The sequence below is a fragment of the Bos grunniens genome, chromosome 2 (genome assembly GCF_055505025.1).
Source record: "Bos grunniens cultivar Pamir isolate PY7600 chromosome 2, Bosgru_T2T1.0, whole genome shotgun sequence".
In the NCBI taxonomy this organism is placed as follows: Eukaryota; Metazoa; Chordata; class Mammalia; order Artiodactyla; family Bovidae; genus Bos; species Bos grunniens.
Genome location: NC_141166.1, coordinates 115785995 through 115800188, shown reverse-complemented (window position 1 = coordinate 115800188; position 14194 = coordinate 115785995). Strand labels below are relative to the sequence as shown.

General features: G+C 40.5%; 1 long non-coding RNA gene across 6 annotated transcripts in view; it reads left to right on the top strand.

The window, feature by feature from the left end:
• The window catches only part of LOC147378590 (uncharacterized), a 333236-nt gene that overhangs the window by 70325 nt on the left and 248717 nt on the right, over positions 1 to 14194 (top strand). The window contains exon 3 of one of the 6 annotated variants that reach the window (XR_015147957.1): positions 1452 to 2154. The exons of the other annotated variants lie outside the window; for them this stretch is intronic. This is a non-coding gene — a long non-coding RNA (uncharacterized LOC147378590). Of the gene's footprint in view, positions 1 to 1451; positions 2155 to 14194 lie in introns of those variants that run through there. 6 annotated transcript variants of the gene reach the window in all.

Here is a 14194-nt window from a genome sequence, read left to right as displayed (position 1 = left end):
GGGGCCAGGAGCCAACTTTTTGCACTCATCTTTCCTCTGCTGGTTGATAACTAGTTATTACCAATCAATGGTTCATTCTTTTGTTTAGAAGTCTTCTTGCTCATGAAAATGGAGAAGGAGAGTTTGTTTTCTGAGAGCCTCTGCTCAGAGAACAGATATCTTAGCCATGTAATTTAATGAATAAGTGCGAATGAATTTAAGGCAGGCAAAATAATGACACCCCCACAGTCCCACCAATATGTCCACATCCTAATCCCTAGAACCTGTGACTAGGTTACTTACATGGCAAAAGGAATTTAGGTTGCAGGTGGAATTAAGATTGCTAATTGGCTGGCCTTAAAATAGAGACTTTATCTTGGATTATCTGGGTAGATCTAAATGTAATGGCAAGATAACAAAAAAAATGGAAGTGGAATGCAGAAGAGATCAGAGTGATATGGTTTGAGGACTTGTCTTGCCATGACTAGCTTGGAAGATAGAGGAAGGGGGCCATGTGCCAAGGAATGCAGGAGGTCTTTAGAAGCTAGAAAAGGTAAGGAAAGGGATCATCCCCTGAGGCCTCCAGCAGGGGATGGAAGGGCCTTCAGCCTAGTGAAACTCATGTTGGACTTCTGTTAACTGTAAGATAATACATTTGTGGCGTTTTGAGCCACTAAGTATGCAGTTTAATAAAAATACTGAAAATTCCTAAGAGAAAGCTAGTAATAATGGGGAAAAATAATAGAAAACTGAAAGAGTGCTCATCAGTCAACAGTTATCTGTTGGATTACTTGTCGTGTGTCCAGTACTATATTAATGCTGTGAGGAAATAGAATACACAGGCTTGCCCTCAAGGGTCACACTAACACTAGTACATAAAGAACATTTAGAGAATAATTAATGAGAGTGCTAATTAAATGCTAAATGTACTGGGAAAAAGAATTTGAAAAAAGAGATTGCAGGACAAGGGTATATGAGCAAGGTGGGTAATACATAAGAATGATGAATAAATGGGAAACTCTTGGGGTTTCTATCTGATAATAATCTCAGATTCCTAAGGAACTGTTTAATCAGTGGATTTTGGTTGCTGCGTAATGAGAGTCTACATGGCCCACTGAATAAACACTGCATTTCCTCTAGGCATGGTCTTGGGCCCTTTTCTCTTTCTGCTCTCCATTGTCTGCTCAGATGTTCTTATCTGTATAACATATGCATGCCAGAGTGGGTGAATGTCTAGGGCTCCCGTGGTGGGTCAGATGGTAAAGAGTAGGTGAATGGTGACTCCCAAACATGTGAGGATATGTTCACATCTTTGTCCCCTGGAACTTATGGATATGGCCTTATTTGGAAAAGGGCCTTCATGGATGTAATTACATTATGGACCTTGAGATGAGACCATCCTGGATTCTATAGATGGTCCCTAAATAAGGTGACAAGTGTTCTATAAAAGACAAAGAGATACACTCATGCAGGTGAGAAGACACACAGAAGAGGAAAAGGCAATATGAAGACAGAGCACAGACTGGAGCTCTGCGGCCACAAGCCAAGGAATGCCAAGGATTGCTGGTAGCTGTCAGAGGCTGCAAGAGGCAAGGAAGGATTCTTCCAAGAGCCTTCAAAGGGAACATGGCCCTGAGGACACCTTGACGTTGGACTTCTAGCCTCAAAAACTGTAGAAAACAAACTTCTGTTGTTTTTAAGCACCAAGTTTGTGGTAATTTGTTGTGGCAGCCCCAGGAAACTAGTACATGTGGCTTAGTGGCCAACCCCATATTGATATAGAGTCTCTCTGGCCCTGAGAGCCCCAGACCTGTTTACCCGAGTGCCTACCTGACATTTCTGGATGTTTTAAAGTCACTTGAAACCTATAATGTCCAAAACTCCTCCCTGTCCCCAAGTTTGCTCCTATTCCAGTTTCCCCTAGGACACTAAATGACACCATCATCCATTCAGTTGAATACATCAGAAGCTTAGGAGTCAGTCTTGACAGATCTCTGTGCTACATCTTGAATGTCCAATGAGCAAGTCCTATTGGTTTCACTGTTAAAATATTTCTCAAATATTTACTTCCCCATCATTTCCACCATCATCACCTTTGTCCCTGCTCTGATCATCTCTCATCTGAACTATTGCAACTCTCTCTTAGGTCATCCCCCCCACCCCATAAGGATGGGTCCTGGCTGTCCCCAGTCTCTCTTCTACCCTGAAGCCATTGTACTATTTTCAAAATGCAGCTTTGATTATGTTAGCCCCTACTTAGAATCCTCCAGGGATTCCCACTGTGCTTATGATAAATACAAAATGAGCATGGAAGAAGCGGGGCAAGGTTGAGCCTCAGCCTGCACCAGACTTGTCTTTGAGGGCTCCTCTTCAGTCAGCCTGGCCTGTTCTATGTTTGCTCCTGCCCCAGAACCCTTGCACTTGCTGATCTCCTTGATAAGAATGTTCTTTCCTTCCTTGTCTAGATTACTCTGACATATGCTTCTGATTCCAGTGGTTTTTCCTCAGGGGAGTTATCCTTGGTATTCCAAACCAGGAAGAAGTCCTTTAACTTTCAGACTTTCATAGCGTTCTGTATCTCTCCTCGTAGCTCTTATCCATGTTGCAATTTTACAGTTTTGTTATTATTTTATTAATGGATGTCCTCCCTTACTAGACTATATGCTCCACTGAGAACAGGAGAATCATGTCCCAAAGCCTACACCATACATAATAGGTGCTCAATAAATATTTTAGTGTGAGTTAAGAAATAAAATAAGTATTGCATAATCTTACCATTATTTCAAGAAAGCTCTTCTGTCATATGCATTGCCATTTGAGCATCATAGTGAAGGCAGCTAAAAATGTGGTCATCAGGCACACATGGGAAGAGAAAAGCTACCCCTCCTCCCCACCTTTTTTAAAAAACCATTCAGGTACTCACCAGCATCATTTGTCTCCTAACTTCCTTAAATATTGCAAACTGTCTCTTAGACCTGGTTTTGGAGGAATAAGTGTGTGAAGTCTATTTTCAGGAAGCATATGAGTCAGTTAAGCTTTTATTTCCCAAGTGCTGTACCAGCTTGTTGTGATTTCAGTAGATGCAACAGGTGCCCATATTTTTTGCTTTTATGACAATATTGTATCCCTATCCTCAGGAGTCCCCAGCCTGAATGCCCTTCGTTGAAATGATGCCAGGCAGGGAAGAGCTTATCCACAGCAGTCTGCTTGTGTGGAGAACAGTAAAACTATCAGCAGTCCTACGCACCCCCCACCCCACCACCCCAAATCCAAAATCTCAGAAACAAAGAACAAAAAATCTCTACTTTTCATATTAATGGAAGCAAAGACAAAAACATTACACTTTGGCTTATGAAGAGAGGGCTTTTTTTTTTTTTTTAAGGAAAAAGAGACTGATTTTCAAAACTCAATCCACGGTAGCTATGAAATTAGCATGGAAAAAATTGATCGTTGTCTGAAAACAAGACACAAACCCCTTAAATGTGCTTTGCTTCTCTTCTAATTCTCTAGGGACCTTTCCCCATGTTGGGGGAAGGTTCTGAAGAGTACTTTAATTAACTTGTATCAAAGAGACCAAATATAATAAAGAACTGTGGTAAAGATTTCTTTAATTAGTGAATTTTATCAGGTCTTTCCCAGTGTCCATCAGGAAAGCAGTTGGTGGGCTGCCTGGGTCCTTGGTGGTATATCCAGTCAATAAGCTATTCATGACTCCAGCAAGTAGCTAGGTTTTTAAACCAGTGGGAATTTGGTGGACAATTTCCCTTTGCTGCCTTTAGCTGCATGGCTAGAATCTATAAACGGTTCTCTTTTGGAGAAACAAAGTGCTGAGTTGAGCGAGCAGCCAGCAGGGTCTGCAGCAGACACACTAATTGCCCTGTTGAAGTGTGGGCACAAATTTACTCTTACTTGTAACTAAAGAGAGGTTGTAGTGTTGGATTTGGCGAGGGTGAGGGGAAGAGCAAAATAGCATCACGTGTGATGTGTACAGTGTTAATACAAAGTCCTTTATTTTTCCCCTGGTGTAATTTTGAAGTCACATACATTTCATTGTCTTTCCAGAATGGCAATAAAGCCTACAGAAAGAAGTCTCTCCTTCAGTAAATCAAAAGTTAGCAGAGAAAAGGTCAAAATACCCAAAGCCACAAGAACATTAACACTTTGGATATAAAGATTCCTTTTAAGAAACAAATGCTTGCCCTCACTTTGGAGAAAGCAGACGCCTTATCTTTGTGAGTTTACAAAATGGAGCCAAACTGTACCCGTAGTCACTTTAACTAAACCAAGGCCTGGATCTTTTAGCAGCCCACAGTCATTAAAGCTCTCAGAAAGCCTCCCAGGAGCCGATGTGCTTGCTTAAGTATATGCTGTAAAAGGTCCCAGAGATTTACAAGGACTGCTCCACGCTAAACCAGGCACCATCTGATAAACAAGCAATTTTGGCTGCAGGCTAAATGATGCTCTTTGAGGCTTTGATTTACAATGCTGGAGATGATATATTTGTAGTTCAGGGATAGGTTCTGCTAGGGGCTTGCTGTGATTACTCACCCATGAGCAGAATTCAGGGCTCAAGTCTTCAACTTGGAGGTCAGAAAATTGCCAGTGGAATGAAAGAGGGTTGATAAGGTTTACTGAGATGCTAAATAGATATCAAAGGAAAAACTTATTAAGCCAGTGGTTTTGAACACTTCTTAAGCTTTCTAGGGACCACAACTTTTGTTAGTTTGCTTAAGTCCCAAAGATATGAAAATAATCTGAAGAGTTTATCTGGACTGATTTTACTTTCATTGCATTTTAAAAGCAAATATAGGTTTTACTTATTGATGACATTTAAAAATAAGAAAAAATGTCCAATTGAGCATTTATGTAATTGCTTGAAAACTAAGAAATTTAAAGGCAACTTTGAAACAAATCACATCACCTCAGAGAACACTGAAGAACAGATTTAGAGTCCTCAACCTTGAGAATGCTTTTAATGTTCCTGGTTCCAAGAAATGATTTGGCAAACACCTTTGCCCAGAGGTTTTGTATTTACTAAATAGTGAGTGTCTGCTAATATTGATGCTATACTAGTACAAAGATAAGTAAAATATGGATTCTGTGCTTTAGAAGTTTATGGTCTGGTTCAGTTCAGTTCAGTTAAGTTGCTCAGTCATAACCGTCTCTTAGCGACCCCATGGACTGTAGCACGCCAGGCCTCCCTGTCCATCATCAACTCTTGGAGTTTACTCAAACTCATGTACACTGAGTCGGTGATGCCATCCAACCATCTCATCCTCTGACATCCCCTTCTCCTCCCACTTTCAATCTTTCCCAGCATCAGGGTCTTTTCCAGTGAGTCAGTTCTTTGCATCAGGTGGCCAAAGTATTGGAGTTTCAGCTTCAGCATTAGTCCTTCCAATGAATATTCAGGACTGATTTCCTTTAGGATTGACTGCTTGGATCTCCTTGTAGTCCAAGGAGATCTGATGGTCCAGTAGAGAAAACCAAAGATAATTTCAGTAAAATGAAAGGAGTGTTTAGAGGGAGTGCTGTAGGATGCTGAGGGAAAATGGAAGAAAGGAACCAACCTGTTGGAACTAAAGGGAATTTAACAGAATGGGAGCAGCCTCCCCAGTACCCTCTTTTCTGTCCATAACTGGCCAGGTAGCCAAGCACACAGAGAGAGTAGATGGAAGGTGATGTTTCCAGCACCACTGGTATTCTCACCTGTGGCATATTCAGAGCCGTGTTCCTTTACTGAGAAAACTTCATCCTCCTGGGGTTTTGGTTCAGGCAACAGAAGGCAGATTCAGAAACTGCAGACACAGCTTACTAGTAAAGAAATCAGTGGCTAATTAGACGTAAGGCAGTGGGTACAGACCCAAGGTCAGGGCTGGCTCTAGGCTAGGATGTCAGCACCAACCTTGGCTTTTTGACCCACCCTATCTTCTGATGATGCAGGGAACAGACCCTCCCTCCTGTCTCAGGAAAAGACCTGATGAAGTTATGCAGATTGCGGCATGTATGCTAGATGCTCAGAATGTTATATTTCCTTCCCACAGGCCTTTGATGATGCAGGAGAGTATATGGAACTGTCTTTTGTGGAGATTAGAAATAAGGGAAGTAGTTCTCTCTTTTTGCCAATCAACTTTCACCATGCACTATTTCCTTATAGATGACACAGTCCTGGTTGGGCTTCAAGGTTAGTAGTAATAACTTTTATTGAGTGCTTACTATGTGCCAGGCACTATTCAAAGTGAGATACACACACACACACACACACACACACACGTGTCTTCACAACAACTCTCATGAGGTAGGTACTTTGTAATCTGTATTTTACATATGAAGGAACTTTAAAGCTTGCTCATGGTCATATGGCTGATGAGGTCATACTCAGATGCCACCTAAGACAGCTCATTTTGCAGAGAAGGACCTCTAGGTGGGAAATTCAGGGCACCACCCCCCTGACTTCCCACCAGTTGAATTCTTTAGATTGGTGTTTCAAGTCAGCACCCAGAAATCTTTTCTTTTTAGCCATCCCTCACCTTGATCATCATGTTGCTTCTCCAGGCCTCAGTTTCACAATTTAGATAACATTGCCCTCCTCCTTCTCCCTCTAAAATATTTGGAACATCAGCTATATAATACCTGTAAAGCACTTAAGATTATGCAAATGGAGGATATTACAGAGACACAAGGTGATGGTATTTTATAGCAGCCCATTAAGACGTATCATTGTAAAGATAGCGGGTTACATTAAGTTGCATCTTTTTGCTAGGTCCTTTCCTGAATTTTAGCATGGAATTGCATATGCTTTAAAAATCTACCCCAGCTAATTGTCCTTATGAACACAGAGCTCTGCACAAGCTTGACTGGATCTCATAAATTCCCCTGGCCAAAATATTTTTCAAGTATTACAATGTAATTCACTTTATCATGTCCAGTCTCAGCCTAATAATGCACAACTCCCAGGAGCCAAGTATATTTCATGAAGCTTACAATTACTTTTATAAAAGTTGCTGTAAAGTATAATGATTTTTAATAGCATCAATGATACCATTGTATATATCGGTTTCAGTTTTGAAGTAGACTTAAGTTCAAAGACCCAAGGGGACCATTCTCCTCTTGATGCACTTGTGTTACTCCCATTAATGCTAATGGGACAGACAAATGCTGCTCTGGAGGAGAATATATCTGCCCTTAGGAAGGTAACAGGTTTTAATTAGTAATGCTTTGAATCACACAAAAGCAGTTTGCCCTCTGTAAACAGCAAGTGTTCTCGGAGATGAGAGTAGAGATCACAGCCTGAGTTACTCATATGGAATCTTCAAATCTGAGCTTTGTAAATGGTGGAGACATAAGGCTTTCGTCAACTGAGAATGAGAGAACAAGCCTTGCTTTGGGGAGCTTTGTTGAAATAAAATCACAGAACGAAAGCAGTATTTATTAAATTTCTGAGAGTCTGAGTGCCAAGTAAATCTCATAGTGGGGTTATTACAATGACTGTCTTTGAAAGGGAAGCTCCGTTAACTCTCAAGATACCCTGGAAGTGAAGGTCTGATGGAATAGGGTCCACCTTTATTTGATCACAAGCTTAAACGTAAAAGGGAAAAGTCTAGTGTGGCTTCCTCAGTCAGAAGGCCCTGTGGTGGTGTAGTGCTAGAGCGTGGGCGACAAAGCAATTCTTGGAAAGTGGATCTTAGGCCAAAAGGATAGACATGGATGGAGGCCTGGTAGCAGAAAGGGGCAGGCGCTTTGGCACGTTGGCCATTCCACATCTATCATTGGGATGGCATCTCCAATATAAGCTTCAGAGTGAGGAGGCTGGAAGGCCAATGTTTGCCTTCTATGGGCGTGCTCTAACTTACTTTTAAAAAACCTGTATATTTTTAAAAATTTTAAAGATTGAAATATATTTGATATATGACATTGTATCATACTAAGATACAACATGCTGATTTGAAACATTTTTACATTATGATTGCCATTATAGCAATAATTAGCACCTCTATTATATGATTTAATTATTTTTTAGTGGTTGCAATAATAGAGATCTGAAAAAATAAATAAAAACACAATTAATGAAAGAAAACAAAACCTATTTGTGGAATAAAGTTTTTTGGGGTGACTGTTTACCCTAGATAATATACCACGGGTAGAACATTTAAAATAGAATATGTTCAACACCGGCCTTTTAAAAATAAATATGTCACAAAGTGAGATGCTTTATATTCATCATCTAGTTTGGATTTCATAAGCCTGAGCCCAAATGATCATAGATTTTGTGTTAACAATTAGTGGATCAGTCTGTTTTTACCTCTAAACAAGTAGACTGGACGAGGATAACTATTATACAGAAGTAGGCGTGTGTTTTTCCTCTTTGGCTTAAGATTTTTTTTTTTTAAGATATTGGGAGGTTAACAAAAAACAGTATTCATTGTACTTGACTATAATGACTGGAATAAGAAACTTAGTGTTGGAAAGACTCACTTAATATTTGGAGGAAACTCTGATTGGAATAACATTCTTCCATTCTTCTGGTTACAACTGTGCTTTTTTTTCCATATAAATATTTGGGGAATTCTCTGCTTTAGAAAGACTGAAGAAATCCAGCAGTTATAGGAGAAGACACTTTCTGCTGTTTCACAAAGAAAAATATAAATATGCAAGATAAGCAGAGGTTTTCTATTTGTTCCTGTTTCTCTGTCTTACTTCCCCTCCTGTGACACTGAAAAAAAAATCCCATTTATATAAGTATTAAACTCATAGTAGAAGAAATGTCATAGGCACATTCTTAAGCTCATGAATTCATTATCACACATATTCAGGCTGGCGATGTGAGATGTAATGTCCTTTTCTCTGAGGTGGCCCCCAAAGATACGCTCCACTGTCAGGATGATTTCATTTAGACCCAATTTCCCCAGATTGTGGAGTGTTGCAGATGACTACCTCTGTTCTCTCCACATTTCCCTTCCTGACTGACTAGAGACTGTAAATGTTATTAACTTTGAAGTGTCTATTTATGTCTCTCTACAGACTGTCACCCTCCCCCCCCACCATCCAGCAAAGGTTGGGATTTTAAGTTTGCACATTGGAAACAGCCTGTTAAAGTCTTTTCAAGCTTGGAACAACAGTCCCACTGCACAACACATCAGGAGGGGCTGAATGTGAACATCAGCCTTCTTTCTGCCCAAACAGTAGCAAACTTCTCAAACTTCCTGGCTGTATTTCAGTACAGTCGTATCATTTACACAACCTTTGATTTTTTTTTTTTTCTCACTATTTTATTATCTTAAAGTTTGATGGTTTTCTACCCCAAATATTCTTCAGCAGCAGCATAAAAAATTCTCAGAGAAACTTGGGGACACACCCTATGAAAACACTCTGGATTTACAGAATTACAGAATTCATTTGGGAAGTGTGGAAGCGGGCTTGATTTTAGATATTAAAGTGAATTCAAACGCCTTGTGATTTCTTCACCTAAATACTGGACACTTCATGACTGTAGTCTCCAATGATTCTAACCATAACCACTGCTGACTGTGGCAGCACATGGAACTACCTTGGCTCCCTTGGATCCAGAAATGGAAACCAGAGAACAATGAAACTATCCTACCAGCCTCTGGACTGTTATTACATCAGAATAAATAAACTTCTAGTTTAAGTGATTCCAACTTGGGGGATTCTCATAATAGCACAATAACTAATGCAATTCATAAGAAAACTGAGTAGAGAAAAATCACCCTATGGATTGTGCCTAGTGTTTGAAGGCAGGAGGGGTATGCCTACAAGGCCCTGGGGCTGGGGCGGGGGACCAGGACCGCAGACCAAATCACTAAGGGTGTGTGGTCTTATAAATTGAGAAGCTTGGTTTTCACTGACTTTGGGTTTGGAAATTGGGCTGTTGGGAGTTGGCTCTTCCAAACCTGTCGTTGATGGCAGGTTGTACATTGTGATGTGACACTTCATGTGTTGGTCCCGTCTTCTCAACTAGATTGTTGATCCTCTGAGGGCAGGTTGTGTGTGTGCAACTTTGATATCACTAACAGTGCCAAGCTTGTATTTCCCTTTTAGTAGGAGCTCAGTAAGTAATGGTTTCTTGATTCACTTAAGTGGATGATACGCACATTAGAGCAAGAATTAAAGAATTATAAATAGCCAAGCATAATGAATGTGTTTCTCACCTGTAGAACTGAAAAGAAACAACTTGCAAAATCCTCCGCTTCAGCCTTAATTTTATAGGTGAAGTGAAAGTCATTCAGTTGTGTCTGACTCTTTGCGACCCCGTGGATTATATAGTCCATGGAATTCTCCAGGCCAGAATACTAGAGTGGGTAGCCTTTCCCTTCTCCAGGGGATCTTCCCAACTCAGGGATTGAACCCAGGTCTCCTGCATTGCAGATGAAGTCTTTACCAGCTGAGCTACAAGGGAAGCCCAAGAATACTGGAGTGGGCAGCCTATCCTTCTCCAGGGGATTTTCCCAACCTAGGAATCGAACCGGGTTCTCCTGCATTGCAGGTAGATTCCTTACCAACTGAGCTATGAAGGAAGCCCAATTTTATAGGCAAGGAAACTGAAATCTACGGAGGTGAAGTGACTCACCTAAGGTCAGGTAGTTAGCAACAAACCTAGTTGGGGTTTGTTAACCTAACCCAAACCCTCTGTCTTTTAAGAATCAAGTTTACTCTAGCTGTGGCTCCAATCAGAAGCTGTTCACGAGATTAGCTAGCAGATGAGACTAGCCTCTTCTGTCCTTCACTTTTAAATGGTCATATTTATAATAAAATATATTTAAAGGGAAATTCTTTTTAATTTTTAAGGAGGAGAAAGTGACTTTTTCAGAGTAGTTGTAATTTGACTACAGGATTTTTGGGGAAGATACATTTTTATTCCTCTGGAAAAGGTACTTGTTAATGGGTTTTTACTTGTTTTTACTTAACTGGATGCTTTGGAAGAAAATCTAGGACTGTAAGAAGTATCCTTAAAGCAAAAGGGACTCCTGTAACTCTTATACTGCAGTTGTTATTCAGTTGTGTCCGACTCTGGGTTCTCATAGACTGCAGCATGCCAGGCTCCTCTGTCCTCCACCATCTCCTGAAGTTTACTCAGATTCGTGTCCATTGAGTTGGTGATGCCCTCTAACTATCTCATCCTCTGCTTCCCCCTTCTTTTGCCTTCAGTCTTTCCCAGCATTAGGGTCTTTTCCAATGAGTCGATGCTTTGCCTCACGTGACCAAAGCATTGTAGTTTTAGCTTCAGCAACAGTCCTTCCAATGAATATTCAGGGTTGATTTTCTTTAGGATTAACTGGTTTGATCTTCCTGCAGCTCATAGGACTTGCAAGAGTCTTCTCCGGCACCACTATTTGAAACCATTAGTTATTCAGTGTTCAGCTTCCTTTATGGTCTAACTCTCACATCTATACCTGACTGCTGGAAAAACCATAGCTTTGATTATATAGACCTTTGTCAGCAAAGTGACCAGGATGCCTGGGTTAGAGGATGTAAAGGATTTGGGAACTTTTGGGAGGGAGTGTCAGATGAACCCATAATAAAAATATTCAAGATAGAGTTCAGTAATAGACTAGTGATAGAGGTCCAGATAGTATCACTTCAAACTCTTGGGAGTTCTAGATGATATCATGTGCAACCATAATGAAAGGCTCCCACATAATGTAAAGCTCATAATTTAGAACTCAGTATTTCACAATGCACCCTGCTATCTCTTTAGTGGGCTTTGTGTTCTGGAAAGTATCACAGTGCATTAAGGAAACAATGAACTGTTACTTGGATGAATTACCTCTGAAAGTCTCTTCAAAAATCCCCACTAGGCCTTTATTTCTCAGAGACTAACTTAGCTCATATCAATACTTATATGGATCCCAAAGCTTGATAGTGAAGCATGTGGTTTGCAGTTTTAAAAAATTAAACATGGATGCCTCCTGGAAAATGAGTAGATGGGGTAGGGATAGAGGGGTAGTGCTAAGGAGAGATAATCAGTGGGTACACAAAACCTTAAACTTCATCCACTTGGTAAGGAAAAGTGTATTCTGTCAGTCAAAGTTTCAAGAAAATTAAGTATGCTTTGACAATGGTTTTTACAGATATAAGCATGTCTAAATGAAATCTAATTATGTAAATGGTAAAGTGTTTTCTAATTTTCTTTCTCATTCCATCAGTAAACTTTGGTCTAGTTTTTATTGCTTTTGGCCAAAGGCCATTGCAAGACTTACTAAGCACTGAGGTTCAGTATGATCTTCAGAATAAATTAATTTACAATTAAAAAAATATGGTTGTATAGTATATTTCAGTGACTAAACTAGGTAATAGGTTAAACAGGGTACAGGTTTTGATTTTCACTAGCTGGCTTATCCCTACGATGGGCCAGACGTCCTAGCAAACACGGGTTAACAAAGACTCAGGAGCTCCCAGTGGCAGAGAGATCGCTTACAGCAGAGAGGGAGATTTGCTTTTCTTTCTTTTCCTGTGGACTGATCCCGTCCTGGCTGCCAGTGTATGTCAGCAAGTTCACAGGCTTTAATTCATTGTAAGCCCCAAGTTATTGCACACCAGCACACTTCCAAGAAAAGAGATGTCACAGAAATCCATGTTACATAACAGGACACCAGGACTAATCAAATCTTGTTACAGCGGTACTATCCCATAGTAATTAGATTGATCCTATCAAGACTCTTGGCACTGTAGTGACATTTCCTGTATTATTTTATTCTGTAGGACATCCTTCTTCACAAAGGTTTATCTTAGGCTCTCTGTGAGATATAGAGATCTGGCAGAAAGGACCAAGGCTGAAATGTCATTTTGGACCTTCTAAACACTTGCTTTTTTTTCCCTTAAGAGTGAAATCAGCATAATGGTGTTATTATAGTGTCATTACAGCTGAGGACTACTGACTCTCAGGGTTACGTCATGGTACTCCAAGCCCAGGAGTAGCTCAGAGGACCCAGATATATGGGCGTGAATCAGGAAAGAATTTGAGGTTTTAGTACCCTAAGAAGAAGGTCATGTTGGAGATATCTCAGTTGCCTTTTCAGGATGAATCCCAGTTAATAGATTCTGGATGGCTGGGAGTTCAGTGATATGTCTTGTTATCCAACTCCTTCTTTCATTCTTAAGAGGTCTAATCAGCCTCCTCAAAGCTTAGTATCCTAATACAGCTGCAGTTTTATTATGCTCATGGATTCTGTGGGTTGGAAATTCAGAAAGGGCAAAGGGCTCTTCTTTGTTTCACCGTTTTTGAAATGTCTCAATCATCTAGAGGTGTCTTAAGTGGCTGAGGCTGGATTAGCTGGGGTTGGGGATCTACTTCCAAGGTGGCTTCTTCACTCACATGTCTTGACACCTGGTTGGGATGGGTTGAAGGATCCATCATCAGCTTGGACTGTTGACTTGAATATCTGTTAGTGGCCTCTCCAGTACGGCTGTCTGAGGGTAATTGGATTTCTAACGGGGAGGCTTGGGCTCCATGATAAATCATCTAGCAAACAATATGGAAGCTGCATGGTCTTTTATGACCTAGCCTCTGAGATCACTAGCAACATTTCTGGGATTCTTTATAAATCAAAGCAGACACATGCTTTCCAGACACACATCCAAGCTCCTGACAGGAGGAATGTCATAATTTGCAGCCATGTTTTAAAATTTCCATATGAGGTTCCAGGTGGTCAGGGAAATCTCCAGGCGCCTTTGGTGGCTGTGGATAGAGCAACCTGTTCAAGAACTAATCTGTTTCTTTTCTAATCCCACCTTAAGGTAGGGGACTGTCCTTGTGTACGGTAAAGCCTGAATTATTGAAGCTCAGAATAGTTTCAATAAGTCAGACAACCCAGAAAGTGACTCAGATAAAACAGAAGTTTATTTTTCTCCGTATAACAGTCCAGATGTAAGTAGTGAGAGCCAGGGTAGTTAGGTAGCTCTGATCCATAAGGTTATTTGGAGATTCAGATTCCTTGCATATGGTTGTTTCATCATTCCTCAGGGTGTTGTCCTCTTACACGTTGTCAAGTGCGGCTTATTGTCGCCAGGTTTGCACACTAGCACATGGGAAGGGGCAAGAGAAAGTGGAAGGTAAACAACTTCCTTTTAAGAAAGTGACAAAGACGTTGAGCCCATTATAGCACAAGGAACTCTACTCAGTACACTAATGACCTATAAAGGAAAAGAGTATTTAAAAAAGTAGATGTATATATATATGTATAACTGAGTCACTTTG